Genomic DNA, 11,855 nt, shown 5'->3' on the forward strand with positions numbered 1-11,855 from the left:
TTTTTTTTTTTTGCTACTCCTGCTAAGATTCACATTCCTTCCCTCACTCTCCGGCTTTGGCCAACGCAGTACTTATTCAGCCTTTGTTGGAAGGCAAGCTTAAGAACAAAAATAACCCTTCGCATGTGTGCAGAACCCTATCAACTTGTTTCCTACACCTTACCTCAGCTCTGTGAACATGCTGTTGTCAGGGACGGACCTGATTCTGAGTCGGTTACACGTTTAGCCGCAAACAGTTGCTTGAACCCATGTTCCCTGGCTCCCAAACCCCACCGTTATTCTCTGACCCTGAACCACCTACTCCACACTCATTTCCTATTTAATTTTCATAACAACTGCTTCCCAGTGTGTCCCCATATTTGTATGCTGTAAACCCAATCCTGGGAGGAAAGTATTCCACCGGAGGAAACGTAACAGCCTACTCACGGTCTGCCTTTGTGGGGCTGTTAGGATTAGACAAGGCTGAATCAGGGTTGAGCTTATCTTCGACTTTTGGTGGCTTTTTAAGAAGAGAGTTTGAGAAGCAAAGACACGTTTGATCTGATTTGGACATTGCACCATAAATACTTGTCAAACATCAACAGTACCCCATTAAAAGAGAGAAGCTGGGGGGGGGCACGGCAGGACCAGAAGACAGACAAGTTCAAACGTGCATTCCCTGCATCTTGCCATGTGATGTCCTATGCTGTCTCTCCAGCGAGAAGACCTCCACTGGGGCGAGCCGTGCTCCCCACATGATTTTAAAGCTCCAGGACTGTGAGCCAAAATAAACCTCCTCTCTATAACTCAACCCAGTTTGCAGTATTGTGTCTTTGGAAGCAGAACAGCACAACTCCAATGCGTTATTGCTCCATGTTATAAATGGAGTTCCCAGGCTTACAAATTTCAAGGTTGCCCAGGGCCGTGCAGGTGTTGAGTCCAAAGTCTATGCTAATAGTTCTGAAGATAAAACAGACTCCCCCAAAGCTCAAGGTGACTGGATGCTCAAGGGACTATTGTAGAGCCAAAAGGAGCTCCAGATGCTCAAGTCCTGCCTCCTCCGACACTGTGGGGGGTTTGACTTATTCTGTGAGCCCCGGGATATGCAGAGAACAAAGGCTCCTCCATCTGGAATTATCTCCTTGCACTAGGCTCTGCTTCCCTGGCTGATGGGTCCCTGTCACACCCATGTCTACAGCAGTGATTTATTCCTCTCCTCTCACTCTAGTTCAGCTCTTTTCCCTGCTCCGGGAGCAATCACACTTCTACTGACCATGGAGTGACTGGGAGGATGGTGAGCAGGGAGCTTGTCCCCATCTGCCTCACTTCCTTTTCCAGCTTTGGAAAGGAGAAGCTCTCTGAAACCCCCACGAGAAGAAAGGGCCGTGAGAGGGAAAGGCTGGGGCTCCCAGGGGACACGTACCAGAACAGTGACCAGGAAGGTCCTGGAGAAGGTGGCTTAAAGTGTGAGCTAGAGTGGCTAGAGTTTGACTCTGCATAGGATGGATAATAAATCTGAGGCATTCCTCCAAACCCACCCATCAACCAGTCCCCAAATTCACCCCGAAAGACACCCGGCATACATATGCTACTTACACGTCCACTGACCCTAACCAAAGACATAGCTCAAGCTTTCTACTTGGATCTCACTTCATTCCTGCCTAGGTGGGAAGAAAGACAAAATATATGTAATCAAAGGGAAGGTAAGTGAGTAAAATTGGGCTGTGATCCTTGATTGTGAGTCTTGAGCTAAAAATACTCTTTGGTTGTGGGCCTAGCCTTTAATGGCTGAGCCATCTCTCCAGCCCAATATTCAGTATTTTTATTTTTGAGACAGGGTCTCACTATGTAGCCCTGGCTGTCCTGGAACTTGCTATTTGGAACAGAATGGCCTAAAACTCACAGGGATCCTCCTGCCTCTGCCTCCTGAATGCTGGAATTAAAGGTGGTGTGCCACCACCTCCGACTTAGTATTCTTTTCTTCCAGCAAGAGCTGAACATTTCATCACGTGAAAACATGAATATTTTAAGTGAAATGAAACAACTTGAAAGTCTTGTGATGTCCAGCACACTGTCAATGAAATTGCCCCTCTGCATATGTTATTTTTAGATCTACAAATATAAAGTTTCAGAATTGAAGGAAATATCTGATACTACGCAATGTTCTTCGGCCATTCTGCAGTATTGAAAATACTACACTAACTCATGGGTACCCCAAACCAGGAATTAGAACTCAAAGGCCATCAAGAAAATGGATGTTCAATATAACTGGCAAATAACATATCACACAACTCCAAATTCATGACGGTGTGAATGCTTGTGTACCACATGTGTGCAGTGGCTGCAGAGGCCAGAGGAGGGCATCAGATCCCCTAGCACTGGAGTTAGATGGTTATGAGCCACGATTTAGGTGCTGGGAATCAAATTCTCCTCTGGAAGAGCAGCCAAGTGCTCTTAACCACTGAGTCATCTCTCCATCCCCTTATATTTTTAATGTGTACCTACTTCAAAATATTACAAGATATACCACAATGTATTGTTTTGTTTTGTTTTTCCAGACAGGGTTTCTCTGTATTGCTTTGGAGCCTATCCTGGAACTCGCTCTGTAGACCAGGCTGGCCTCGAATTCACAGAGATCCTCCTGCCTCTGCCTCCCAAGTGCCAGGACCATCAATGCCCAGCTCAAAATGTATACTATTTTAATTTATTAATTTAAATAAAGACTCAGAGCAAGATAGAGAGAGCCTAATCTTAGGATTAGGAGCCTAATCTCAGCCTAAACTCAGGGCTACTAGCTGCTCCATCAGCACTGAACATTTAATGCCAAGGGACAGAGTGTTATATGGCTCCTTCTAAAGCAAGAACCCCAGATCAGATGTCTGTTGCTCCGGTGTAAGAGATGCAAAGCCCTATTCTATACATGTCTTGGTGTCTAGTTTGGGAAATGGTCCACCATGGTGAAGACAGCGCTATTGCCACTGAGACCTCAGAGTCAAGTGAGAACTAGACAAAGAACTGAGAGCGGATGCTAAGATGATGAAGCAGATGGGTCGAAAGAAAAATGAATGATGTCAGCTTGGGCCTTTTAAGTCAGGGGAGGGAACGAAGTACAGCAAAGACCCTTGCGTGGGCCCTGTCTAGTTTGTTCCTCCTTTCTAACCCTTGTACAGAATTTACTCTCTGCCAGGCACTGTGATATATAAAGGCAATCGGCGCTGATATAATTAACCCATGAAGTAAGCTGTGGCAGTGTAACAAGTGGAAAACAGAGACAGTGAGATGGAAAAAAAAAATACACACACACACACACACACATATGTGTAAATGTAAACGTTGTTAGTCTTTAGGGAAATGCAAATTAAAACTACAGTGAGCTACCACTTTATATTCACCAGGTTGGCCACGGTCAGAAAAGTGGAAAATAACAAATGTTGGCAAGGATGCAGAGAAGTTGGAAACCTTGTGCACTTGCTGGTGGGAATGTGGCATGGTATAGCAGCTGTGGAGTGAGCTGTGGAAATGGTTGGTGTTTCCTCTAAGCAGAATTACCGTATTACCCTGCAATTCCACTTCAAAGTATGTGGGCAAGAGAAACGAAAACAACAGGTGTTCAGATACCTTTTTGTTGACCAAAACAGGGAGGGGGGGGATGATATCACAGAAAATTTTAAATGTAAAAAATTTAATATAATAAAAACAAAACATTCATGAGGCAGCAAGGTGGCTTAGTGGGTGAAAGGTGCTTGCTGCCAAGCTTTACCGCCAGAGTTCAATCCCCAGGACCTACATGATGGAATGGAATGAGAGAATTAAATCCCACAGTAATCCTCTGGCCTTCATACTCACATATTAAACTTAATTCTTTGGAAGAAATTCATGGAGCTGGAGGTGTAGCTCAGCGATAGAGTGCTTGCCTGGCATGTGTGGAGCCCGGGGTTCTATCCCCAGCAACTGGGAGAAGAGTGGAGAGGAGGAAGGAAGAAGAAATGTATGAGAGAAATCTCGACCTGTGTGAGTGGCCATACTCTCCCAAGGTCACACACTGAATGCCGTTCTTTGCTTATGCCACATTCTCCTTTGCCTGCCTAGCTGTCTTTTCAGTCTTTCCCTTTTAACCAGGATGATTGATTGCCTCCCCTGCTTTCAGTTCTAGACGCGAGCTTAGGAGCGGAAATGCTTAGTCATGTGGACGTTCTGTGCTTAACTTTGAGAAAACACCACGTGTTCACTACATTTTACCTTCCCAGCAGTCATGTTCACTGACAGGTGTCATTTCCAGGGTTTTGTTCGTCCACCACTACCTATATGACGACAAGTTATCTTGTGGTTTGGATTTGCATTTCCCTACTGGCTACCTTCAATTACTTTTTAAATCTACCTATCTTGTTTTCAATGCACTGACTCCATTTTATACTCTTTACACTTCAGCAAACACCTTCGCAGTGTGATTACTAAGAGCAAAGGAATTTTTACAGGAACCTCCACTGTCAGGGTTAGTCAGATTCCCACTGAAGACTTTCTGAGCCTGGCAGAACCTTCTCAGGCAAAGGCAAGGTCTGCCTCTTGTGGAAGGATGAAAGTTCCCTGGATTTGAAGGATATATTCTCAAATTCTAGTTTTTTGTTTGTTTGTTTGTTTTCCGAAACAGGGTTTCTCTGTGTAACTTTGTAGACCAGACTGTCCTCACACTCACAGAGATCCACCTGCCTCTGCCTTCTGAGTGCTGGCACTAAAGGTGTGGACCACCACCGGCCGGCTCAGATGCTAGCTCTTACAAGATGAAGTTTCCGATCTCTGGCTTGTGACCCGAAGGAACGCTGTCCCATTTGCTCCCTGCCAATGCCCTTATTCTGAGACTGCCTGTCCTTAACACTGCACTCTGCAAAGTTTAGATTTCAACGTGAAGCTGAGAAAGTTAGAGGCGACCCTCCTTGATGGCTCATGCTTGATTTTGCCTCTTCCCTTTTTAGTAAAATCAGAACAGTCCTACTGTGTGAGGCAAATGCAATGGTACCACCAATTCGGAGTCTCTGAGAAAGGATGCTGCGTCTCCCCATTAGAGATGTGGCTCAGAAATATAAAGGTGCTCACTCAAGGGCTCACACCTAACATGCAGCTAAGCATGACTCAACCCATGTAATCTCAGAGCTGTGGCACATTCCACGCTGTCACACTGTTTTAGTGAGAGCATGGCCTCCTGTTACGGTTCACTAGACAATTTTGCCTGCTGCTACTCACCCAGCTGCGCTCAGTAAAATACCTCAAACTCTTCTGCTTGAAGAAATCCCAGTGTGGGCATCAAGGAAGGTTTGGGAACCCAGAGTTCAATTAGAAACCAAGGTAAAAGGTGGCAGCACCTGGTCCTGAGGACAGATGTCCATACTTCCCCATACCGCCCGCATCCCTACATCCTTTTAGAGCTGAATGGAGCCGCAGCTCCAGGCAGCAGGAAAGAAGTTGACCTCTGGGAGGGTGACAGTAGGGAGGTATGCCAGCAGGGGGGGAGGGAATGGGAGGGGGCACACACGCTCAGAAAAACAAAAGTCAGGAAACTTTCCAGCCATGCTGGGCTAGTCTTGTGACCATGGCATACTGGTGAGGGACTCTGAATCTATGGGACTCTGGAATTTCATGATGCTTTAGGATGACTCTCCAAGTTGGTCTTGAAGGAGCCCTTAGTGGTCAGCAGCTGTACCTGAAGGAAGGCCATGGAGTTTGGAGAACCACAGAACAGAGAAGGCTAAATGAACTGTGTATTAGGACAAATGCCAAGCAAGACTGAAGAAGGCTACTCCCCTTGTGGGTTCCTCATAGGACCCTAATTGTCATCAACAATGGTTTCCCCCATAAACATTCCCAATGTCCTCCCCCAAAAAAACTCTGTGCCTCCCACACAAATGCCACCATACTTCTCTTCAACTAAGCTACTGGCCCACTTTATCCTATTTAGAAATGTCTGGATCAATGCCATTTTGCCTTTCTAGAATTTCACTCAGCAGAGGACACTGTGAGTTTATTACAACAAACATTGATAGGACAATTTCCCTACCCCACAGTAATGGGGACCACTCGGAGCCTCCAAAGCAGACAGACCTGTGTCAGCGTTACAGCTGAAGCAGGAGGAAGAGACGCTGGAGAGAAGAGACAGGAAGAAATGCTATACCATACTACAGGCCTTTGGAAAGACTTCGGGAATGAACGGCCTTCTGTGTCCAGAATGAACATTATAGGCCATGGAGAAGCTAAAGACAGATCTAAACGGGGAAAAAAGTCTCCAGTGAGAAGTAGTGTTCAAACTCCCACCTGTTTTGGAGAGGGCTTTCACTGCTCTTGCAGAGGACCTGGTTTTGGTACCCGTCACCCACATCAGCTGACAGCTGTGGGATCTGATGTCTTGTGCACTGCACGTGAACACGTGCACAGCCTGTACACGGACACGCACACATAAGCATGTAATTTTAGCAGTCCATCACCTTAACCACTAGGCCACCTCGTCCCATAAGCACATACTTTTAAATAAAAGCATTGTAATTTAAAAAATATTTTTAACTTATCTATTCATTTATTATTAGTATGTGGGCAGGTACAAGTGCAGAGGTCAGAGGGCAACTCTGTAAAAATCATTCCTTTCCCTTCCATCTTTACAGGGGTTCTAGGGACTGAACTCAGTCACCAGGTGTGCGCAGCAAGCGCCTTTTCTCACTGAGCGGTTTCGCTGGCCCAATAGTGGACACACCCATATGGCCAGATGAGGAGCACATGAGCTTCTTGGGCACATGGAGGTTCTTGTCTTACAAAGGGCCACAGAAATGTTCAGGCTGTCTCCTTGCCACTGGTGACTGAGTCTTGCCTGAAGACGCTGGTGACTGAGTCTTGCCTGGAGACGCTGGGTGTCTTTGCTACCTGCTGCCAATTCCTGTCTTTGCATCTGTGACCTTTGCTCCCCACATCTGTGTTTCTCGCTTCACCGACTGTGGCTATTTCTGCTCTTTCAGTAGAGGAGTGAGATGTCTTCCTCTTCCCAAGGCTACAGCTGGCTGGACTGGAAGGAAATGTGCTTCCCCCAGGCCCTCTTGCTTTTAACTCTAGGAATCAGCATAACACAGGTCACAGGAACTAGGCCAATCTCCTCTATCTCATCCATCATATTTACTCATTCATCATATTTACTGATTTACTGTGTGCCAGGGGCCAGAGATACATTACTGATCAAAACATGAGGTCGCAATCTTGTCCCAATGGTCCTGACCCTTTGAATACCCCAAAATAGGGTCTCCTGTGCTTAAGACTTAAAAAGACATTTGTACTATCCAAAGCCAGTAAGAACTCGTATCCAAAATATATGAACTCCTGAAAAGCAGTAAGATGAAAGCCCGGTGGAAAGCTGACATAATACTTAGCAACTATTCAAATGGCAGAGAAATGAGTGGGGGACGTGCTTAACCTCATTGGCTATCAGGGCAATACAAATTCAAGCCACAATGAAACATCACTACATATCTACCAAATGGCTACAATTTTTGTTGTTTTTTGTTTTTGGACAGAGTTTCATCACAGCCTTGGCAGGCCTGGAACTTATATGTAGATGAGTCTGGCCTTGAACCCATAGAGATCATCAGCCTATCTCTGCCTTTTGGGTGCTGGGATTGAATGGCTACAATTTTAACCTTTTCAGATTGATAGTACCAGTATTTAATGTTATAAAGCAATATGGCATTGCTACAAAAGTATAAATTAATAAAAGCACATTAGAAAGTTATTAGTAGCATTTACTAAAGCTAAACAATCGCCTGCTCTATGACCCTGTCCTGTTCCAATGTACAAGTTCAGGCTGGGCGTGGTGGCACATGCACTTTTAATTCCAACATGTAAGAGGCAGGCAGGCAGATCTCTGGAAGTTTGAGGCAACCTGGCCTACAGGGTGAATTCTAGGTCAGCTAAAGAAACTCTGTTTCAAAAACAAACAAAAGAGAATGTAAGTGTATCACATGGCATAAAGATGCCATAGCAGACTCATATAATAATCACACCTGGAAACAACTTAAATGCCCATCAGCAGATCCAAATGATGTGTGTTTGCTTAGTGACATTACACTACATTAGAGGGTGAATTAACTAATGCTCTCATGTGTATGCGGGAGTGAGAGAAACCGGGTACAGAAATCGCTAGTGCCTCCTGAGTGGTTCCGTACAGAAAGCGCTAGTGCCTCCTGAGTGGTTCCGTTACACAAGACAAAAGCTGTCGGACTAACAGAGTCACATAGAGGCTACCTTAGGGGGCAGAGGTGAGGTCATGACCAAGGGGGCTTCTAGCATGGCAGTGATGACTGAATTCTTCCTCTCGGTGGTGGCTGCTTGGGCCTGTTCACTGTGCCATAACTTGTGGGTCTATGCTCTAGGTTTTTATGTGTTTTCCCGTATGATTTATTTCAGTTCAAAAGTAGATTTAAAAAAAAAAGTCGGGGGAGTAAGACAGAAATTTGTAAGTTTAAGTTTGTTTTTGGATGAAAGGGTTTGATCTTTTTGATACAGAGTCTCAACTGCATCTGGCTTTCCTGGCACTCTCTCCGTAGACTATTACAATGGACTCTTTTTTTTTTTTTTTTTTTTTTTTTTTGTAGAGATTCTCCTGCCTCTGCCTCCCAAGGGCTAAGATTACCAACTTACCAACACTCACCACCTGGGCAGGCACATCAGTCAGTCTTAATTTCCCTCTTAGTCTATACTCTTCGCAAAGCTGATTCTTCTGGAAGAGAGACACCCAGTGTTGCCCAGTTTAGGCATAACTTCCATATCCAAACAGACTCAGCTTTAAAGCCAAAATTGGGGTCTACTATAGTGACATTTGCTTTACTTGGTCCTTAAAAAAAAAAAAAAAAAAAAAAACCCATAGGCCTTTGATGTACTAGCAGCTGAGCTGAACCCAGGGATGCTAGATAGGCAGGTAGGGACAGGCTTTTGGTGATACATTTGTCGTCACTGTCCAATGGAATGGCCCGCTCAGGTTGCTGTAGAGCATGTATGCCAAAAGCTTGGTTGCCAGCAAGATACATCTTTGCTCCGATCCTCATTCAAAGGTCTGGAGGTATGCTCAATTGCCTCCAAGAGCCTTTCTAGAGAGGAAAGGGGCAGGAAGGAACCACCGATCACATGTTCCACCGATGAGAGGGGAAAGAGTTCCTTTACGGGGAGTTCACATCCCCTGAACAAAAACATCCCAAAGAGAACTGGTACTGAGTTCGGGCTGATGGGGTGGGGACACCCCAGGGAGGAAGTGGCAGAAAGGCAGGGTGAAAACACTCTCCTCTTTGATCCCACAAGGTGTGCGTCAGGGAAAATTGGACTTCATTTCGCCCGGGATAGAGAATTCTCTCCCCATGGGGCCACGAGTTGGCCAAAGCAAGCCCGCTCCCCTCCACCCTTAGCTCAGGTGGTTTATAGGGCCCCAGCCCTAGTTTAACGAATGCTCCTTCCCTCCAGCCTGCCCATCCCCACCCCCTTTGAAGGCTGGAACTTTATTAAAGCAGATTCATTAGGGTCCAGCCAGTTGCCCAGAGAGGAACGCGGAACCTTGGAGGGAGAGATGACGAGTCCGAGGACGAGGAACTGTGCCCAAGAAGGTAGGGACTGGGCGCGGGGAAAGAACACGCGATGACTGCCGGGGCCTCGCGATCGCCAGCTGGCCGGCCCACTGGGGTGGTTTCGGGTCTTCCGGAAGGCGAGAGGCTCACACGAGATGGTCAGGATGCAGGGGTACACATGTGTACAGGCGCGCTCGCCTTGCGAGGCCGCGGGACCTCAGGCGCGCACCACCGGCCCCCGCGCTCGGGTTCCCGTCACTCGGCTGCGTCCCTCCCCCCCCACCCCCGGCTCACGGAGCGCGGGAAATGGGCGTGGCCTGGGCGGGGCCCGCCCCTCTTCCTGTTCCGATTGGCTGATGCGGTTGTCTATCCTGAGTCTATTTTTTTGATGGAGGGGGGGGGTTGCCACCCGCTCTGCCCCAGATCACGTTTGCCACCCACAGCCAACCACTCTTGTCCAAGTCCGCGGGCAAGAGGCGATTGGGGGCGAGCGAGCTCGGCACCCCAGGCCCCGTCCTGTCCCCCGCCGGCCCGAGGCGGAATATCCTGCCCTCCAGGCCACCTCCCCATCGTGGAATCGGAGCGGCGGCCTCGCAGGAAGGCAGAAGCGAAATGTAGCGAGCCGGGTGTCGCGGTTGGACGCTCGCCTTGGCTGGGAGTGTAGCGGGGCACAAGCTGGGGCTCGAGGAGGACGGCTGAGGGGGAGGAGTGATGAGAAGAGGGGGTACCCTGCATCCCCCGATACCGCGGGCCCCGGCTGCCACTCTCCAGGCGCCCTTCATCCCCAGCGAGGCGCAGGTCAGTGTTGTTGGGTCTGGGGGTAGATGGGGGAGGCGGGGGAGGGGGCAGGGGAGACCCTGGCACGCAGCGCTTTTGCAGAGTCTGAGTTGCAGGGAGATGGCGGAAGTCATCCGGTTACTCCTCCGCCCCACCTCCGTAGTTGGGGATACCCAAACAGGTCTTTTTTTTTTGTCCACCCCCGCCTGGAAAGGAAATGGGGCGTCCTAGGGCCTGACGCCCTAGGTAGTGGCCTTTCTGGTGATGTAGTTGAGGTGCCATCCTGCCCCCTTGCTAGCCCCCTCCCAGGTCAAAGTGGCGTGCCAGCGAGACGGGAGGGGGGGGGTGGTGTCAGGTTTTAGCAGCGAACTCAGAAACTTTTCTGGTGTGGACACGGTGGCCTCACAGTGCTTCCTCTTTGAAAACAACGGTGCTGTGTTAAGGTGGCTTGGCTGGCGACCGAGTAGATGGAGGACTTCTAACTTGGGCCCTAGAGTTTGATTCAGCCTTGACCAAACTGGAGTTGACTAATCGTGAGTGTCTGGAATACTGACAGCCTGTTGTTCGTCGTACCTGCAAAACTCCTCTGGAAATGTTTTACTGTTGAGAGCCATACTGGTGAAAGGCAACAAGTCGGAATCAAGGCCAGGGAATTCCTCTTGAAAAAACAAGAAGAGTGGAGGAAAGGCAGAGACCTGATTTGGGAGTGAATGCACATTAGCTTGTGACACTTGTATTTGCCTTGGTTTTTTCTTTCCTCCTTCTCCACCTTTTGCTGATACTTTGGTTTGGTTTTAAGGACAGCACTATGCCCAGCTGGGGGAATAGAGGGAGCCTATGTAATCAAACTATGTCAGTCATAACCGGTAGTTTTACCCTCTGTCTCTTCAACCTAGTTCTGTCTCAGCCAAGCGTAGAGGGAGAGAGAGAAATGTAGACAGGGCCTGGACCAGGGTCCCCTCTGAGGTTTCTGTAACGCTGTTGACTCTTAAGCAAGGGCAGGAGTAGGTAGTGAGCCTCTGGCTCTTGGTCTTGCGTTGGTTGGCTTTTCCAGCCCCACTACCTACTGAGCCCTGGTATTTTCCCTCTTTGGGGGGCTAGAGCAGTTAGAGGTCTGGGGATGCTTCTCTGAGTAATCAATCTCCCTGTTGGCTTGCCCTGTCTTGCCGTTGCTGTCTTGTGATCAGTCACCCACAGAAGAGTGACTGTGTAGGGAATTTGTGTCCAAATTTGTGACTTACCGCTAAGGAACTACACTTATTACTGAGAGGACCCCTCCGCACCCCAGGCTGCTCAGAAGGCATTGCCAAGGTCTACGCAGCATCCTCCAATGGGGTTATGGTTTGCTGTCGGGGAGGATGCTGGGATGAGAACCTTCTGGGCCTCCACACGAAGTGGGGCAGGACAGTATAAGTTTAGTGGGAAAAGAGAGCAAATAGCTACCTCTGTAACAGACTACTGCGTGCTCTGGAGATCGTCTGGGTAGGAACAGTTTTTTGCCATGTCCTAACATTCTCT

Source organism: Phodopus roborovskii, unplaced genomic scaffold (assembly GCF_943737965.1).
Source record: "Phodopus roborovskii unplaced genomic scaffold, PHOROB, whole genome shotgun sequence".
NCBI lineage: Eukaryota > Metazoa > Chordata > Mammalia > Rodentia > Cricetidae > Phodopus > Phodopus roborovskii.